Source organism: Aotus nancymaae, unplaced genomic scaffold (genome assembly GCF_030222135.1).
Source record: "Aotus nancymaae isolate 86718 unplaced genomic scaffold, 86718_ANA_hifiasm-v0.15.2.pri h1tg000019l, whole genome shotgun sequence".
Lineage (NCBI taxonomy): Eukaryota > Metazoa > Chordata > Mammalia > Primates > Aotidae > Aotus > Aotus nancymaae.
Genome location: NW_026988431.1, coordinates 786081 through 806906, shown reverse-complemented (window position 1 = coordinate 806906; position 20826 = coordinate 786081). Strand labels below are relative to the sequence as shown.

The 20826-nt window shown below is 42.0% G+C and overlaps 1 long non-coding RNA gene across 2 annotated transcripts; it reads right to left on the bottom strand.

Moving 5' to 3' along the window:
• Positions 1–774: 774 nt before the first annotated feature.
• Positions 775–20511, bottom strand: LOC135275862 (uncharacterized). Of its 2 annotated transcripts, none has more exons than XR_010343424.1 (3): positions 20419–20511; positions 5911–10184; positions 775–4018 (listed from the first exon to the last, which is right to left on the bottom strand). It is a non-coding gene; the product is annotated as an uncharacterized LOC135275862 (long non-coding RNA). The 2 variants fall into 2 exon arrangements; XR_010343425.1 differs by lacking the exon at positions 20419–20511 and having other exon boundaries at positions 5911–6061; positions 10060–10308.
• Between the last annotated feature and the right edge of the window lie 315 nt (positions 20512–20826).

Below are 20826 nucleotides of genomic sequence, written 5' to 3'. Positions count from 1 at the left end.
AAAAACAACAACAAAAATTAGAGAAGTGTAATCCCAGCACTTTGGGAGACCAAGGTGGGAGGATCTCTTGAGTCTAGGAGTTGGAGACCAGAGTGGGCAACATAGCAAGACCCCTCTACAAACAAGAAAGAAAGAAAACTCTTAAAAATTACCCAGGTATGGTGGCCTCCACCTGTGGTCCCAGCTACACCAGAGGCTGAGGTGGGAGGATCACGAGCCCAGGACGTCAACGCTTGCAGTGAGCCATGATGGTGCTAGCCTGGGTGACAGATGAGACCCTGTCTGGAAAAAAAATAGAAGTATCAAGCAGTACTAAATAGTAATGTCATAAAGACAACAAAATATAAAGGAAGGATAGTGTTAAAAGAAAACTTTAAACAAATTAAATATAAGAGTTTAATGAAAAAAAAAAAAAGATTTGTGAATCAGGTGGCCACCCTGAACCAGAATACATTCAGAGAGACCCCAACACAAGGCCAGGTGCGGTGGCTCAACCTGTAAGCCCAGTACTTTGGGAGGCCGAGGCAGGTAGATCACCTGAGGTCAGGAGTTTGAGACCAGCCTGGCCAACATGGCAAAACGTGGCAGGTGCCTGTAATCCCAGCTACTCAGGAGGCTGAGAAAGGAGAATTTCTTGAACCCAGGAGCTGGAGGCTGCAGTGAGCTGAGATTGCATCACTGCACTCCAGCCTGGGCAACAGAGCAAGACTCTGTCTAGAAAAAAAAAAGAGAGAGAGACTCCAACACTGTTGCATGGTGGAAGAGGATTTATGGACAGAAAAAGGACAATGATGTACAGAAAACAGAAGTGAGATACAGAAACAGCTTGACTGATTGTTTTATTTGAACAGTTGGCCTCCCGTGATTGGCCAAAATTCAGTGATTACTACAATAGGTTATAGTCCATTTATGTATCCAGTTAGGTTACAAGTTACTATGTACGGAGAAACCTTTAGGCTGAACTTATAAGGAGGCAACTTTAGGCTCAATTTAACAATTTCTCCCCTTTTGGTCAGTCTCTCAATTTGACCAAAATAGAGAGGTTGACCAAAATTGTAGACATTGACATTACTTTCTGACCATTGCAAATGTACTTATTGGTCTTAAATCCCACTGGGAAATAGTATAACAGGTGGGAACAGGACTCTAGGTTACTTTCTGGTAAGTGTTAGAGTAGAGGAGACTTTTTTTTATTATGTTGGAATTTTTATTTATTTAAATTTTATGAACATTTTATGGATGATTGTATGTAAACATTTAAAACTTTAAAAAGAATATAGTTCATGTAGGAGACTACTATTAACACTATCAAGAGGATAATACCAAGACTTAGGAGTGTGCTCCTTAGCCAGAGTCACCATGAACTAAATGCTTGGTGCCACAAAGAAGAGCTAGAACTGAGGCAAAAAGTTTTCTCAACAAGGCAATTTACTTCTGCTGAAGGGTACTGCCTGCATCAGTCACCATTGCAAGATCACCCTGAGCAAAGGAGAGAAGGGGTTTTATCCCTAATGCAGTTCTTTTCCCTGTGTCTTTCTGCTATTGGCTAGGGTTGGACCACACAATCTAAGCTGATCCTGGTTGGCTAAGGCTTAAACTTTTCTAAATATGGTTAGCACACAATTTGTAAGAGAAGGAGAGTGGACTGTCCATTATAGTACAAGGGATGCCTGGACATATCTGGGCTTGTTAGGGCGTGACTAGAGCGAGAGAGTGGTTTGCAGGCTGGAAACAAGAGGGTACAGCCAGGTTGGGCTTTTGAGCAAAGGATAAGAGTGTTACACAAAAACCTTTGAAGAGGAATTTATTATTCCCTAACAATCTTCCCCATTGTCTTTTGATAATTCTTCCTCTTCAAATTTTGTAGCATGATTTGGCTTTGTTGCTCTTGATTATTTAAGAACAAGAACTTATCTGAGTATGGAGGAGGGTAGGGGAGGGTTTTGTGAGAGCTGTTTCTCTAAGTCTTGACATTAACCCCTGGATACAGGGTATGATGCAGCTTCCCGAAAAAATGAGTACACATATGACAATTTCAAGAGAGGTTAATATTGAAGACATAAGCCCCCTTCCATTTACCAAATCACCTTTCCATGAGACTCATGAAGGGGTCATTTATTCTGGAATTCTTGGCTAACTCATTTGATAAGGAGGTAAGGCCTTGTAAGGCCTTTGTAATTGTTCCATCAGGGACTGTGTTGTTGGGGATAAAAATATAGCATTGGACTCCAATCATGACACAGACTCCAGCTTTTTCTACTAACATCATGTCCAGGGCTATTCTATTTTCCCAGGCCATTTGACTAGTGGGGCCTAATTGTTCAGCTATCCCATTAATAGCATCTCTGGTATAACTGACAAATCACTGTTGATTACAGTAGATGTACTTTATCTAATCTACATTTTTGTTTATAGTTGACCACCAAAACAGTACAGATTTGAATCTTGTTGCCATCTGATATCAAGCTTTAAATTCATCTGGTACCTCTTGTGGGACCCCAATAGCATCTATGTAAATATGAGGACCAAAAGACTCATGAGGAGCACTTCTTTTTATTTGATTCTCTTTGCTGTTTTACTGATGTCATGCCAGGTTGAAAGGGATGGCCAATTGAACCAGAGCACAAGTGCTGCTCCAGTTACTTGGCAGAGTACCTAATAATAGTCCACCGCAATACCACCATACATCTGCTCAGGAATGAACAAGGGCAAACTGACTGACGAGCTCTTGGAAAGGCTTGATTTCATTGCATTCTTTTAGGTCTCTGAAAGACGTTAATTTTTCCCCCTGCCATGAGAGACACGAGGTAAAATTAACATCCGAGGTTGGAGGCTGGATGATCCTCAGGGGCTGACCTGCAGAGCCTTTAATTTCAGGGAATAGCAGTGAGACAGTCTTGCATGCTTCATTGCCCCAGCCTGTGGGGTTTTGAGAGACTCACCATGCAGCTTATGCCTAGTAGGTCAGAAGACTATCAGAGTGGGAAGGGGACTATTTGGGCCTCTGGCTGCCTGCCACACAAGTGTAACAGTTGCTTTTGCTTAATGTGCAAACAGAATATTTAATATATTCCAGCCAGGCATTCGCATCTTAGTATCCTGTTTCAGTTGCTAAAGTTTGTTTTATATCTTTAACTTCTACAATGTCTACTATAGTTTCATCATTGGATACAGAAAGAATAACTGTTTGACTGGAAGAAGATTTAGAAGGAGGAGGAAGGGAAGAGGGTGGAGGCACAATGAAGCACATCTTAAAGAATTCTATAGGGTCTGTTCCAGGAATATCAGCTCCTAGGTCATAGAACTGACCTAAAATGGGGTTACTGTCAGTAGAGGTGGGGACAGTGATGGAGATTTGCACAGGGTTACATTGTTGGAGTTGACAATTAGAGGGAGTTGTCCCTTTGGTAAAGTGGATGTAGGGTTTTAGGTTAATGCAACCTCCTCCTGGGGAGGTCCAGCCTTGACACTTGGTGGTCCAGACCACATCTCCCCAACCATAACAGAACCTCCACTGACTTCCCTGTGCCCGTTTGGTGCAAGAGTCACGCTTACAGACAGTCTTATTAACCCTGGAAGGGCAAAGGTACTTTTCTGAAGAGGCTAGCTTTCTTTGGTTCCCGAGATCTCCACAGGGCATAACAAGACAAGCATCAAAGGTAATGGCTTGAGGGGAACTAGACCTAGTTATGACAACAAGATGTGAGGTTGCTGGGGAGAGGAGGAAAAGGAGGAAGAGACAAATTAAACTTCTTTTCAACATTACTCCGGTTCGTGGGTCCTGGAATGGCAGTCCCTGATTCTGGAGAGGGTGATGCCTTTTTGACTCAGGTATGATGACTCCAACCTTTTTCAGCAGTCCCAAAGCCATTTCAGTTCTTAGGAGAACTAGAGAAGGTCCTCCTCAGATGGGTTCAAGCTTTCCCTCTTTCCAACTTCTGATGAGGACATGGTCTCTGGCTGGTGGTGGGGGACTGGAAGTTCAAGGGGTGAGGCTTGTGCCAGAAGGCCTTGAATCCTGAGGAAAGAAAAGGTGAAGCACAAACATAATATATAGTTTTTGAGAAACTGATGTTTTCTTTCAAATGTAGGGAGGTTAGCAGTGGAATTTTGATAAGGCAGCCTATAGAGCATTTTATAAGGAACAGACTTAAGGAAGTAAGGAGTTTTTCCTGATCAACATGTAGGCCTATGCCTAACCTTAACATAAAGTCCCTCCCTAATAAATTACTTCTGCTTAGGAAATTAACAAGAACTTAGTAATGGCCAACTTATTTTTATGTTTGTTTTTAAAAGTCTGTTTAAGAATTCCATGGGCCCTCTCTCTTTCCCTTGTACATTAAATGCTTGGGAAATATTTTGGGTCCGAGGCACTGATTCCCGAATTCCTTTATCATATCCCTGAGGTTTTTTATGTTTTCTCAGTGGGCTCCCATTGAGGGTCCTGGGGTGGGAATTTTTGCTCTGCTGCAGGGATATTTTGAATATGAGGATGTTCCAGTTCCTTGATTACTATAGCAGCCCTGCAGATCATAGTTATCTTTTCTCCTGAGAAGAGAATAACCTAAAATAGACGTTAATTCAGCCCAAGTGTACAGTATGGCCCCAGAAAGTGGTTGATTGGATTTGCTACTCCATAGGGATCATGTAAGAGTGGTTTGAGCTCTCTTTTTAAGCTTCAGGCTTCTGAGCTGTTAAGGGAGTATCTACAAAGGCAATGCCCCTCCTATTAGAGGTACTTCCTTTAAGGGAAAGAGGGTTAGAGTGGATTCTTTGGAGGTAGCAGGGAAAGAGAAGTTTTGGATATCTTATTTACATTGTTCTATCTCATGTTGAAGTCTTCCTGGTGGAGGGCATTTGGGCTGGGGACAGACCCAAGAGTCAGGATTATAAGAGTAGGGGGACAAAGTGAGCAGGGGAAGAGCTGGGGTGGCAGCACTTGCTTGAGGGGGAGGGAGGGATTTGGCAGAGGAAGGTGGTCTAAAGGGTCCTGCTTATTGGTGGACTTTTTATGGTTAGGAACCTCAACTTCCTGAGGGGAAGTAGTTCCTGGCTTTTCTCCTGTAGCTTTTAGAGGATAGAGGAGGATAGGCCCTTGCCACCAGCACAGGGCATAGTCTATTTCTTCCTGGGAGACAGGACTTTTGTTATTGACACACTTTATTAAAAGTTGACAAATCCAATCCTCATTAGACCTAAACTTTGGCCAGAAAATGGAGGGTTTGAGGATAGGTTCCTTGGCCCAGATAAAACAGCAATAGTTTATTATGTGTTGTTTTTTCTTATGTTTAGTCCTTTCATTATCCCTCCAATATTTTAACGTGAGACCCAAGGGACCATCAGAGGGAATGTTATTATTATCACTAGCTTTATTTCTTTTATTTCCCATCTTACTTGGGGTGTTTCCCATCCTGGAGGTTTGGTGTGGGGCTCAATCCTTTGTATTAGAGATTTCTTGCCTTCCGTTCTCTAGAGGTTCAACCCCTGCTACTGGAAGTTTCTTGCACTCCTCTTCTTTCATGTCATCCTTCTCCAGCCGCCTCCCCAGAGGGAATATTTCGGGTCCCTCTTAGCATTGGTGTGTTGGTTTAAGCCCCATGAGAGGAATCCACCATAAGCCATATGAGGTGTCCACAAAACTGCAGTTCCAGATTCCGCACTCACTTCGTGCTCAATTGCACGTCTCATTCACACACATTCAAAAACCTCCAGATGTCCCAACCAAAGAATACGTCACCACCACCCCAGATTTTCTTGCCTTGGTATGTCCTGACCAAGGAATACTTCATTGCCCCTGCAGATTTTTCCACCCTGCTATGTTCCAACCAAGAAATACTTCACTGCCCTTGGGGCTTTTCTTACCTTGGTTTTGACCAAGAAATACTTCACTGCCCCTGAGGCTTTTCTTACCTTGGTCTCTCATGAGGAGATAGGTCCCACTGCCTCTCTATGGTAGCCTCAGGGATGATGGATCGTGACCTACTGCAGTGTGACGAATAAACTCAGACTCTCAGCAACATGGGTGGAAAGGATCCTCACATACTGTGGCGACCAGGTAACTCTGTGCACAGACCAAGGTAAGAAAAGTCACGGGGGCAACAAAGTATTTCATTGGTGATCGTGACATCTTGGAGGTTGAAAGTGTGTGAATGAGATGCACAGTCAAGTGCAAAGTGAGTGTGGAGTCCGGATCTACGGTTCTGTGGTCACATCATTTGGCTTAGGGCGGCTTGCCTGTCGGGTGATTACACTGACTGGCCAATGCTATGAGGGACCTGATGTTCCCAAGAGGGAAGTGGCCAGAGAAGGATGAAGCAAAAGAAGAGTGCAAGAAACCTCCAGTAGGGGTGGCTGAGCCTCTAGCTGAAAAAAGGGCAAGAAATCTCTAGTCAGAGAGGTTAAGCCCCACAAACTCTCTAGGGGGCAAGAAATCTCTAATAAGAGAGGTTGAGCTGCATGGAATCAAAGAGACACTTTCTCCAAAATGGGAAATACCTCAAGTAAGGCAGGGGATAAAAAGGACAAAGCTAGCAACAGTAACATTCCCTCTGATAGTCCCCTAGGTCTCATGTTAAATTATTAGAAGAATAATGAGAGGACCAGGCATAAGAAAAAGCAGCAAATGATAAACTACTGCTGTTTTATTTGGACCAAAGAACCTATCTGCAAATCCTTAGTTTTCTGGCCAAAATTAGGGTCAACTGAGGATTAGATCTGTCAACTCTTAATAGAATATGTCAATAGCAAAAGTCCAGTCTCCCAAGAGGAAACAGACTATGCCCTGTGCTGACCACAAGGGCTTGTCCTCCTCTACCCACTAAAAGCTATAGAAAACAAGCCAGAAACTACCCCCCTCAAAGAAACTTAAGCCCAGGCTGGGTGCAGTGGCTCATGCCTGTAATCCCAGCACTTTGGGAGGCTGAGGTGGGCAGATGACAAGGTCAGGAGATAGATACCCTCCTGGCCAACATGGTGAAACCCTGTCTCTACTAAAAATACAAAAATTAGCTGGGCATGGTGGCATGCACCTGTAGTTCCAGCTACTCAAGTTTCAGAAACTCAGATCCCCACCAAATGGAAAATGCTGTCCACTGGCACCTAGACCTCAGATAAGGGGGAACTGAGAACTGAAAAATGACCACCGTTCTTTTTTTTTTTTTTGAGAAACAGTCTCACTCTGTTGCCTGGGCTGGAGTGCAGACGTGATCAAGGCTTACTGCAGCCTTAATCTCCTGGGCTCAGGAGAGAATCCCACCTCAGCCTCCCAAGTAGCTGGGACTAACAGGCATGTACCACCATGACTGGCTGAATTTTTTGTGTATTTTCTGTGGAGACAGGGTTTTGCCATGTGGTCCAGCTTGGCTGACTGCCATTCTTTGTTCTGAATTTCTTCTTGAGGATCCTGGAGGAAGTCATGCTCACAGGCGGTTACTATTGGAAGAGATCCAAGTTCCCCTAAGTTACTGGTAGCATATCCTCACAGGTCCATAGCAACTTCAGTCCTTGCCTCCTCAGAAGAAGGAATTAGACTGATGGGCATAAAGCAGAAAAAGAGACCAAGACAAGTTCCAGAGCAGGAAGAGAAGTTCATTTTAAAAGTCATTAGAATAAGAAAGAAAGGAAGGTATGCTTGGAAAAAATCCAGGAAGGCACATGAAGGTTAAAGAGAGAAGGTCAACTGCCCTGTTTAGCTGTGATCCTAGGACTTTTTTTTTTTTTTTGATCCTAGGACTTTTATGACCTCGCTTCTTTCCTTTGATTCTTCCCTTAGGGTGAGCTGCCCACATGCGCAGATCCCTCCTTACCTTTGGGAAGTGAGCACACACAGTGTGATTAGGGAGTTGTACACATGCATATTGGAGGCTTTCTTCCCTTACCTGGTGGAGTGTACGCAGAAGATCATACTTCGGCCATTTTTGTCTCTTAATATGCATGCCCAGGAAGCTGTTTCTCCCTGGGGCCTGCATTCAATTTACATTTCATTTTGATGTCAACAGGTGTAGACCACCAGGAAATGGTCTCTCCCTGGTGCTGCCGAATTATCATTTTTAGAGAGGAAAAGTGATAATTGCTGAAACATCATCAGACATTTATAGTGTGTCGGGAGAGAGCCCTCTCCTGCCTAGCTGATGCCTAACTACGGATGCAACATTCTTTGCTCCTTAGCTTAGCTAAATCTGGCTTCTTTTCTCACAATCAGGAAGAATTAGGCACGTGGACATATTGCATGTTGAGGAGGACAGAATTTATTAAGCAAAAGGGGAGCTCTCAGCAAAGAGAGGAGTGCTGCCAGCAGGCTCCCACCTTACAGATTGAATACCAGGCCATCACACACAAGCTGAAGAGGCCAGGCTCCTCCCCTCCAGAAGGCGTGGATTTCTGGTGGCTCCACCCCAATCCCCCAAAGTATGTGGGCCTCCAGTCCATTGAAGGCATGCCTAGGAAAGTCCCTGTGTGGGTTCACTTATCTGCACAAAAACATCTGGTGTAAATACTTGTGGGGTGGATTAGAGATTCTCTAGGGACCCTTCCTTATCTGCCTAGGCATTTGTCTGCCTTCTGCCTCTATCAATCCCCCCTCTAAAGTGGTATGTCTAACTGCCATTTAGAATAGGGACAAAGACCAATCTTAACTGCTTCCTGATGACAGGGGTGCTTTTTTGGGAAAACAGCATCAGATTTTCCTCAGAGGCCTATCTAAGGGCTCCCAGTAAAAGGGGCCATTGTTTCAGGCTCTGGTTGCATGACTATTTGGAGTTTGATGGCCTGAAGGTGCGAAGAGACAAACTGGGTTATTAGCAGACACGTATCAAGATGAAACGATGTGTGGGGAGCAAGGACAGCTCAAAAATCCCAAGGTTGCCAACATGCTCAGATAACTGGTGGCTATAGTTATGCTTGTTGAGATTTGGGTGGATGGGGCTTGGCTTTGGATAGCATCCTTGGTCTTATTTTCCCAAAAAGGGTAACCTCCAGGTAATGGGCACCCTGTTTATTCCTACCACCTGGCAGGATTTGTAAGATAATTGCCCAGAACTAGAATATTGATCCAGATTTTTACATTAACCATCCCTTTGTGTTTCTTCTGAGCTGCAGCCAGAGATCGCTGGTAGGTTCACAGGAATAAGCAGGGTTAGTCTAAAAATGTAGGCAAAAAACTTAAACACAACTAATGAGTCTAGATTTTAGAGACAAATGTATGATAAGTTTTGAAACATACTTTCCATCTCTCTAGTCATCATTTTTGTTAAAAACAAATCATGATAGGACTGAATTGTTTGCAAAATAAACTTTAGTCTTATACTTGGCCTGATTATTTGCATAAAGGACAAGAATAATTATTTTTGCATAGATGTTGTAAATTGGCTTTAATGGAGCTCTACTCCACAAGGAATCTCGATAAGACTTTTTAAAGCTGAGCCCAGCCAAAGGTTTGTACCATCAAATACCTATAAGTAGGGTGAATTCCTCTCTTCTAGAGGTCCCAAGAACATGGGGTTCCTAGGTCTGTTAGAAAGTGACATTCTTTTTTGTTTTTTGAGACAGTGTCTGTCACCCAGGCTGGAGTGCAGTGATGCAATCTTGGCTAACTGCAACCTCCACCTCCCAGGTTCAAGCAATTTTTGTGCCTCAGCTTCCCAAGTAGCTGAAACTACAGGGACACACCACCAAACCTGGCTAATTTTTGTATTTTTAGTAGACCTGGGTTTTCACCATGTTGGCCAGACTGGTCTTGAAGTCTTGAGCTCAAGTAATCTGCCTGACTTGACCTCCCAAAATGCTGGAATTACAGGCATAAGCCACTATGCCTAGCCAGAAAGTGGCATTTTTTACTCATCACAAGTTAGGAACCCTGTATGGGAACTGTATAGACAAGGTATGAGACCAGCTTTCCCAAGGGGCTTTTATCGGCTCTGCAGGTTAAGCTTGATTCCTTAAAGGAAAGCACACCCTTCGAATTAAAGCTTCTCCAACTGTACTCTGTTGCAAAAGAAAAAGGATTTTTTTTTTTTTTTGCACTGATGCAAACAACCGTTGTCATAAGTTAAGAATACTCACAACTAGTTTCCAAATTCTGGAGAAGCCAGGTAGAGAGAAACAAATATGCTCCAAATTTTGTTCACAGGAGTTAACTTACTTGATTATTAAAGGCTGTACATATTCCAAAATAAGTTTCCTTGACTCTGAAAAACAAAACAAGAATCAGCAATGTTTTAAGCAAAAGTTAAAAAAAAAAAAAAAAGATTACTTCAGTTTTCTGTTAGTTCAATCCATTATATTAACTCTTGTTCAGCTTGATACTCATAAACATTTCAGTTCTTCATGAGTCCTGTACATTTTTCCTTTATTTCAATGTAACAATCTCCACAGTTATTAGAAATCTGCATTTGAGAGCACTAAAGATCTATACATGATTATAAACCATCTTTTGAAGAGCATCAAAACCAGATAAGAATTGTCTGTGATTAACTGGAAAAAACCACCTTAAACTTCATATGGAACCAAAAGAGAGCCCACATAGCCAAGACAATCCTAAGCAAAAAGAACAAAGCTGGAGGCATCACACTACCTGATTTCAAACTATACTGCAAGGCTACAGTAATCAAAACAGCATGGTACTGGTACTAAAACAGAGATATAGACCAATGGAACAGAACAGAGACCCTGGAGGCAACACCACACATCTACAACCATCTGATCTTTGACAAACTTGACAAAAACAAGCAATGGGGAAAGGATTCCCTGTTTAATAAATGGTGTTGAGATAACTGGCTAGCCATGTGCAGAAAGCAGAAACTGGACCCCTTCCTGACACCTTGCACTAAAATTGACTCCAGATGGATTAAAGACTGAAACATAAGACCTAACACCATAAAAACCCTAGAAGAAAACCTAGGCAAAACCATTCAGGACATAGGCATAGGCAAGGACTTCATGACTAAAACACCAAAAGCATTGGCAATAAAAGCCAAAATAGACAAATGGGAGCTAATTAAACTCTAGAGCTTCTGTACAGCAAAAGAAACAATCATTAGAGTGAACCAGCACCAACAGAATGGGAAAAATTTTTTGCAATCTACCCATCTGATAAAGGGCTAATATCTAGAATCTACAAAGAACTAAAACAGATTTACAAGAAAAAAAAAACCCATTCAAAAATGGGCAAAGGATATGAACAGACGCTTTTCAAAAGAAGACATATATGAAGCCAACAAATGTGAAAAAATGCTCATCACTATTGATTATTAGAGAAATGCAAATCAAAACCACATTGAGATACCATCTCACACCAGTTAGAATGGCAACCATTAAAAAATCTGGAGACAGCCGGGCGCGGTGGCTCACGCCTGTAATCTCAGCACTTTGGGAGGCCAAGGCGGGTGGATCACGAGGTCAAGAGATCGAGACCATCCTGGTCAACATGGTGAAACCCCATCTCTACTAAAAATGCAAAAAATTAGCTGGGCACGGTGGCGCGTGCCTGTAATCCCAGCTACTCGGGAGGCTGCAGCAGGAGAATTGCCTGAACCCAGGAGGCAGAGGTTGCGGTGAGCCGAGATCGTGCCATTGCACTCCAGCCTGGGTAACAAGAGCGAAACTCCATCTCAAAAAAAAAAAAAAAAAATCTGGAGACAACAGATGCTGGAGAGGATGTGGAGAAATAGGAGCACTTTTACACTGTTGGTGGGAGTATAAACTAGTTAAACCATTGTGGAAGACAGTGTGGCGCTTCCTCAAGGACCTAGAAATAGAAATTCCATTTGACCCAGCAATCCCATTACTGAGTATATACCCAAAGGATTACAAATCATTCTATTATAAAGACACATGCACATGTATGTTCATAGAGGCACTGTTTACAATAGAAAAGACCTGGAACCAACCCAAATGCCCATCAACAATAGACTGGACAAGGAAAATGTGGCACATATACACCATGGAATAATTTGCATCCATAAAAAATGATGAGGTTGTGTCCTTTGTAGGGACATGGATGAATCTGGAATCCATCATTCTCAGCAAACTGACACAAGAACAGAAAATCAAACACTGCATGTTCTCACTCATAGGTGGGTGTTGAACAGGAGGGGAGCATCACACACTGGGGTCTGTTGGGGGGAGCCAAGGGAGGGACAGTAGGGGGGGACTGCAGAGGTTGGGGAGGGATAACATGGGGAGAAATGCCAGATGTAGGTGATGGGGGGATAGAGGCAGCAAACCACATTGCCATGTGTGTACCTAGGCAACAATCCTGCATGATCTGCACATGTACCCCAGAACCTAAAGTACAATTTAAAAAAAAAAGGATTGTCTCTGATTAACAAGATGTCCAGGGTAGTTACAGTTAAAAACATGATTGACAGATAAATTTGGTTATCTCTGTGGTTTACAATAACTCAACATAATAACCTTAATTATGAGTGACAGCATAAACTCAGAACTCAGGCATTAGAATTTTAGACATCCCATATAGTTTTGGAACATTTATTAATATTCTTTCCTAAAATATAACCTGAAGAAGATTAAACATCTTTTTGGCAATCCCACATACCCGAACATGTCAAATAATCCTATTTACCTTTCTTCCGCATGCTTCAGGGGCCCTCTGTAAAATCCAAAAGCTGGGGTCAGGAAAGACAATTTTGAAACTGAAGTTTGATTTTGGGAAGCCTGTTAAATATCTTAGAGGTTTAAAACACTTGATAATATGAAATACAATTCCAGATTACCATGTTATTTATTTTGCCAAATTAATGACTCAAACTTTTTGTTTTTGAGATGGACTCTCACTCTGTTGCCCAGGCTGGAGTGCAGTGGTGTGATCTCAGCTCACTGCAACCTCCGCCTCCCAGGTCAAGCAATTCTCCTACCTCATCCTCCCAAGCAGCTGGGATTACAGGCACCTGCCTCCACACCTGGCTAATTTTTGCATTTTTAGTAGAAAAGGGATTGTGCCATGTTGGCCAGGCTGGTCTCAAACTCCTGACTTCAGGTGATCTGCCTGTGTTGGCCTCCCAAAGAGCTGGAATTACAGGTGTGAGTGAGCCACTGTGCCCGGCAACTCAACCATTTTTTTTTCAAAGGCAAAAAACTTCAATCATTAAGCAGGAAGACTTAGCTTTTCAAACAATTCGTGTCCTGTTTTCTCTTTCTCTTCCTTGGCAGCCTATCCACAAGGCTAACTAAAATCTTTAGTTATCCTTCATTATTACATGAGAATCTTGTACAAGGAAGAGAAAGCCAAATTTTACCCTTACGTTAGTTTACTATTAATGTCAACCCCAATTTTTGAATGAAACTTTATAGACAATTCTATCCTATCTTAACCGGTTTGTCCATGAGGTGAGACTCTTATAAACCTTTTATAACCCTTTACAAATTTTGCTAAAAAGCAAATTAGTCCCCCCAAAAAAAAGAAAGAAAATTGCCAGAAATGTGCCCTCCCCCCCCAAAAAAAAATAAATAAATAAAAAGCAAATCAGTACCTTAAGAAAACCTTGTGCTTTTATTTTAATGCTCAATTTATAGAAAAACCATATAAGACCCTTTTGAATTTAGTCAGTGTTAACACAGATAATTTCTTTTGCAAGATTAATTTTTAGAAACCTTCCATAACTTGTTTAAACCTCTAGCTTTATCTTATCTAATTTAAAGCAATCCTGGCCAGGCACAGTGGCTCATGCCTATATCCCAGCATTCTGGGAGGCCCAGGAAGTTGAATCACCTGAGGTCAGGAGTTCAAGACTAGCCTGGCCAACATGGTGAAACCCCATCTCTACTAAACATAAGCCAGGTGTGGTGGCAGATGTCTGTAATCCCAGCTACTTGAGAGGCTGAAGCAGGAGAATCATTTGAACCTAGGAGCTAGAGGTTGCAGTGAGCTGAGATTGCGCCACTGCACTCCAGCCTAGGCAACAGAATGAAACTCTGTCTCAAAAAACAACAACAATAACAATCACACACACAAAAAAATCCTTTAACCCTAGGCAAAAATTTACATTTCCATGCTTTCTTTTCTTTTCTTTCTTTTTTTTTAAACAGTTTCGCTCTTATTGCCCAAGCTGGAGCGCAATGGCCTGATCTTGGCTCACTGCAACCCTGTCTCCCAGGTTCAAGTGATTCTCCTGCCTCAGCCTCCCAAGTAGCTGGGATTACAGGAACACGCTAGCCAGGCTAATTTTTTGTATTTTTAGTAGAAACAGTGTTTCACCATGTTAGCCAGGCTGGTCTCAAACTCCTGACCTCAGGTGATCCGCACACTTCAGCATCCCAAAGTGCTGGGATTACAGGCGTGAGCCACCGCACCCGGCCCACGGTCTTTTATCTTTTATTTATTTATTTATTTTTGAGACACATTCTTACTCTGTTGCCCAGGCTGAAGTGCAGTGGCATAATCCTGGCACACTGCAAACTCCACCTCCCGGTTTGAGCAATTTTTCCACTTCAGCCTTCCAAATAGCTGAGATTACAGGCACATGCCACCACACCTGGCTAATTTTTATATTTTTTAGTAGAGACGGGTTTCACCATGTTGGCTAGGCTGCTTTTGAACTCCTGACCTCAGGTGATCCGCCCACCTTGCCCTCCCAAAGTTCTGGGATTACAGGCACCCAGCCACAATCTTTTATCTTACCCTGAATATTTCGTTTCTATGATCCCAGGCCTTTAGATAAACTCAACCAATTGTCAACCAGAAATTGTTTAAATTTATCTACAGCCTGGAAGTCCCTGCTTTGAGTTGTCCCACCTTTCTGGTTCAAACCAATGTATTTTTAAAGTGTATTTGATTGATGTCTCATGCCTCCCTGAAATGTATAAAACCAAGCTGCGCCCTGACCACCTTGGGCACATGTTCTCAGGACTTCCTGAGGATGGTGTCACAGGCCATGGTCATTCACATTTGATTCAGAATAAATCTCTTCTAATATTTTACATAGTTTGACTCTTTTCATTGACACTTTGACTTCCCTTGTTACCCGACTTCAGCCATGCCAGTCGGCCAATATTTCTAGCTTTTGAACTTGACCAAAAGTAACCTCACAGGTGAAATCAACAAGCCTCAATTAAGGTTATGACTTTATCACCAGTGTATGAGGTACTTTCACAGAAGTGGTAAGCAGTTTTTACAAAATCTAGAACTTTGAAAGGTGGCTCAGAGAAAGGAATTTCAAGAAAGGAAGCTAGAAGTTGTTCATGGAGGGGCAGAGAATCAGCAAATGGTAAAAGTCACATATATTAGCCAGAAAGTACTCATTCTCTAAGTTAAGATTGAACTCGGCTGCCATTGTAAAATGGCAGAGACTAAAACCAACTACTGCCACATGGTTATAGGTCACCCTTCCAAGGACATAAAACAAGATGGAGGCCTACAGCAAGGTTTGTCACTGCCAGTTTCCCAGGCTGGCTTGAACAGCAGGCTTATGTGGGCCTCGGCCTGCATCCTATCCCAAGGTAGCCCTTTTTTTTGACAGAACCGTACAGAAAGACATACAAAGCACACCAGAGTGGCTACAGCTTGACACCAACCTCATAAATCCTTTTTCATTAATCAAAACTTTACAGAGGATATAAATCGTGATCCTTACCATTTCTTTTACCAGTTTGCATGGGGAGAGGGAGGCCAAAAGTCCAATTGGTTAAAAAAAAACTTTGACCCTTTTGCTGGCATGTCAGGCTTCTGGGTTCCCTTCCCTCAAGCCAAATGTGGTGGCACGCTCCTGTAATCCCAGCTACTCAGGGAGGCTGAGGCAGAAGAATTGCTTGAACTTGGGAGGCAGAGGTTGCAGTGAGCTAAGATGGTGCCACTGCACTCCAGCCTGGGTGACAGAGTGAGACTCCATTTCAAAAATAAATATATAAATAAATTTTTAAAATAAATAAATAAATAAATTTTGTATGAGTGTATTTTTAAATATAAAAGCTCAATCTTAGCTTGAGCAATATAGTGAGACCCTATCTCTACAAAACAATTTAAAAAAAATAGCCATAATGGTATGCACCTGTAGTCCCAGTTACTCAGGAGGCTGAGGCAGGAGGACCACTAAAGCACAGCAGTTCAAGGCTGCAGTGAGCCATGATCATACCACTGCACTCCAGGCTGGATGACAGAGTGAGATCCTGTCTCTTAAAAAAAAAATTAAAATTAAAAAATCTCAATATTTACTACCCAGAGCATGCTATAGATTCAATGCAATCCCTATTAAAATATCAATTACATTCTTCACAGAAACAGAAAAAAAAATTCTTAAAATTTGTATGGAATTACAAAAGATCTTAGATAGCCAAAGGAATCGTGAGCAAAAAGGACAAAGCTGGAGGCATCATATTGCTAGATTTAAAATATACTACAAAGCTTTAGTAACCAAAGCAGCATGGTACTGGCATAAAAATAGACACATAGGCCAATGGTACAGAATAGAGATCCCAGAAATTGATCCATGTATCTACAACTAACTCATTTTTCACAAAGGCATCAAGAATAGTCATGGGGGAAGGACAGTATCTTCAATAAGCAGTCCTGGAAAACTGGATATCCATATGCAAAAAGAATAAAATTAGACTCCCCACTGCTCATTCTATACAAAAATCACAACTCTAAATGGTTTCTGTTCATTCTTCCCCTTTCTAGTAGTCCCCAGTGTCTATTGTTCTTATCTTTATGTCCATGTGTACCCACTTTTTTTTTTTTTTTTTTTGAGACAGTCTCACGCCATCACCCAGGCTGGAGTGCAACCTCTGCTTCCTGGGTTCAAGCAATTCTCCTGCCTCAGCCTCCTGAGAAGCTGGGACTACAAGCATGTACCACCACACCTGGCTAATTTTTGGGGGGTATGCTTAGTAGAGACAGGATTTTACCATGTTGGCCAGGCTGGTCTTGAACTCCTGGCCTCAAGTGATCTGGCTGCCTTGGCCTTCCAAGGTGCTGGGATTACAGGCATGAGCCACCATGTTCCACCCCTTAGCGCCCACTTAAAAGACAGAAAGCACATGTGATATTTGGTTTGTTCCTGTGTTAGCTTAGGATAATGGCCTCCAGCTCCATCCATGTTGCTGCAAAGGACATGATTTCATTCTTTTTTATGGCTGTGTTGTATCCCATGGTATATATGTACCAAATTTTCCTTATTCAATCCACTTTTGATAGACACCTAGGTTGATTCCATGCCTTTGCTATTGTGAATAGTGCTGTGGTGAACACATGAGTGTGTGTGTCTTTTTAGTAGAACAATTTGTTTTTCCTTTGGGTATATACCCAGTAAAGAGATTGCTGGGTTGAATGATGGCTCTGTTTTGAGTTCTTTGAGAAACCTCCAAACTGCTTTCCACAGTGGCTGAACTAATTTACACCATCAATAGTGTATATGCATTCGCAGGGAACTGTCACATGCCACTGGTGGGAATGTAAACTAGAACAGCCACTATGGAGAACAGCATGAAGATTCCTTAAGAAAATGCAAATACAACTACCATATGATCTAGCAATCCCACTGCTGGGCGCTCATCCAAAGGAAAGGAAATCAGTATGTATTGAAGAGGCATCTGCATCCCCATGTTTAGTGCAGCAACATTCACAGTAGCCAAGATATGAAATCAACCTAGGTGTTCAACAACAGATGAATGGATAAATAAAACGTGGCATATATACAAAATGGAACACTCTTCAGCCATTAAAATAAAGAAATACTGTCATTTGCAACAGCACGGACAGAACTGGAGGACATTATGTGAAGTGAAAAAAACCAGAAACAGAAGGTTAAACACTGCATGTTGTTACTCACATGTGGAAGCTAAAAACACTTGAACTCGCAGAAGTAAAAGGTATAAGAGAGGGTACCAGAGGCTGGGAAGAGTAGGGGAATGGCAAGGCGTGGGGATAGGGAAAGATTTGTTACAAAATACAAAATGATAGCTAGACAGCGGGAATATGGTCCAGGGTCCTGCCCCACTCTAGGGTGACTATAGTTAATGATATGTAGTTTCAAACTCCTAGAAGAAGAATATTGAATGTTCCTAACGTAAAGAAATGATAAATGTTTGAAATGGTGGATCTGCTACTTACACTGATCAGATCATTATGCATTATGTGTACTGAAACATCACTATGTACTATACAATTGTTACATGTCTTTTTTTGTTTTAACATGTCTTCTTTTTTTCCAACAGGGTCTGGCTCTGTCACCCAGGGTGGAGTGCAGTGGTGCGATCACAGCTCACCGCAGCCTTGATTTTGCGGGCTTAAGCGATCTTCCCACCTCAGCCTCCTGAGTAGCTGGGACTACATGTGTGTCCCACTCTGCCTGGCTAATTTTTTCTATTTTTACTTTAGAGACAGCACTCATTGCATTGCTAGGCTTATCTTGAACTTCTGGGCTCAAGCGATCCACCTGCCTTGTCCTCCCAAAGTGCTGGGATTACAGGCATAAGGCACCATGCCTGGCCTACTATATGTCAGTTTAAAATATAAAATAAAATAAATTTATAAAGTTCAATCTTTAGAAAGACTTACAAATAATCCCCGTCTAATTATAGCCAACTTGATCATACACAGAATTCCTTTGATGTATCCCCTTTTACACTATCGGTCATGACTTAGACTTTGATGACATGCTTGGAGTTTCTGTTTCTTCATTTCGGCCTCTGTGGCAGAAAAAAAATTGTGTTGGCGAGATATTCTATATCATTACTCTGAGCTCGGATTTTGACCTTATTGATCTGAGAGCCTCTTATAAACATTTTTGTAGTTATTTTTCTTTTAGATAACTAATTTCTCAATTAAGTGTTCCATCACCATATACATTTATTTGTCAGGCAAACCTAAAAGGTGTCTAGATTATTGGTTACCATGGAGCTATTGTTACTTGTAAAGCCATTAATTTAAAAGTCCTTAAAACTTTTCTATTTTAAATCTTGGCTGGAATAGCATATGAAATGAGTTCTATTTCAACACAGTAGAAAAGCCAGCTGACTTAAAGTAGGCAGAAAAAAATAGATACAGAAAGAATTTAGAACACTCTACATGTTAACCTACAGCTACAGATTTTTCAAATAATGACCATTTGAGCTTTGAATTATCCTTGATGTAATTTTGCCCATCAGTTTAAAAATGTGCATAAGTACCAGGCACAGTGGCTCACGCCTGTAATCCCAGCACTTTGAGAGGCCAAGGTGGGCAGATCACTTGAAGTCAGGAGTTTGAGACCAGCCTGGTCAACATGGTGAAATTCTGTCTGTACTAAAAATACAAAAATTAGCCAGGCATGGAGGCATGCAGGCACATGCCTGTAATCCCAGCTACTCGGGACACTGAGGCAGAAGAATCACTTGAACCCAGGAGGTGGAGGATGCAGTGAGCCAAGACTTAGCCATTGCACTACAGCCTGGGTGACAAGAGCATAACTCTGTCTCAAAAAAAAATGAATATCTATATACACACATAAATATATAAAAAAAATTTTTATATGTATAAATATATACTTTTATATATATATATATAGAGAGAGAGAGAGAGCCGGCTAGAGTACCAGACAATTTGGTGTACTTTAATGTCTAAGAATCCCATTTTATTTCTTAATAATCTCTTGAGAGCAATGGAAATCTTATAAATTTTCCCAGCAAACTGACACAAGAAGAGAAAATCAAACACTGCCTGTCCTCACTCATAGGCGGGTGTTGAACAATGAGAACACATGGACACAGGGAGGGGAGCATCACACACTGGGGTCTGTCAGGGGGAACTAGGGGAGGGACAGCGGGGGTCAGGAGTTGGGGAAGGATAACATGGGGAGAAATGCCAGATATAGGTGGTGGGGAGGAAGACAGCAAACCACATTGCCGTGTGTGTACCTATGCAACAATCCTGCATGTTCTTCACATGTACCCAAAACCTAAAATGCAATAAAATATATATTTAAAAAAAGAAGTTTGCCAGGGAATGTCAGGAGTTTGAACTGGCGTTTTAGATGATGGAGACTGCACTAGTGGCTTTTAGTTATCCATCCTGCGCCCGCCATTTAGAGTGTTTATTTTCGCTCCTGGGCAACTTTCAGAAATAAGCAAGGGAAAACAGTCAATCCAAATCAAAGGAAATCAGATAAGAGTAATCACAAACATTTGAACCACAGGCATGCAGATCAAACAAAATATTAAACTAGGTGCACAGACCAAATGAAAAGTAAATTCACCAGAAAAGATAAACCTCACAAACGGAAGGTAAATTCTGTGGAAGCCACTGTTCTCAGTCCAGAAAGACAAAGGTCTTTATACCAGAAAGGACTTACTAGAAAAGCTAAAGGCCTTGTATCATCCCAGGAGGTATGTACAGTTCTTCATTTAGGTGACTGAATCCAAATCAGATCCCAACTAATATCCAAAAGCCCCTACCAAAAAGAGAACGGCTCAGTTTGAAAGAAAACTCACCGGGAAATAAAAGGCGAACCGTGTAACGCACGCCAGTTCCAAATATCACTGCTTCCTTCCAAGAATAATCTTTTTCAGGTCCCTTTTCAGACACCAGATATTTCAACCTAAATAAACAGAGAGGCTCTCTAAAAGAAAGGGGATCTGTTTCGGGAACAGAGCATTGCAGTGAGAATGCACGTGCTATACGAAACGCTGCGCATATTTAGGGTGGTAAGGGAAGGAAGACAAAGACATTTTTTTTTTTTTGAGACAAGAGTCTCACCCTGCCAACTAGGCTGGAGTGCAGGGGCGTGATCTCGGCTCACTGTAACCTCCGCCTCCTTGGTTCAAATGATTCTCCTGCCTCAGCCTCCTGAGTAGCTGGGATTACAGGTGCCTGCTGCCACATCTGGCTAATTTTTCTGT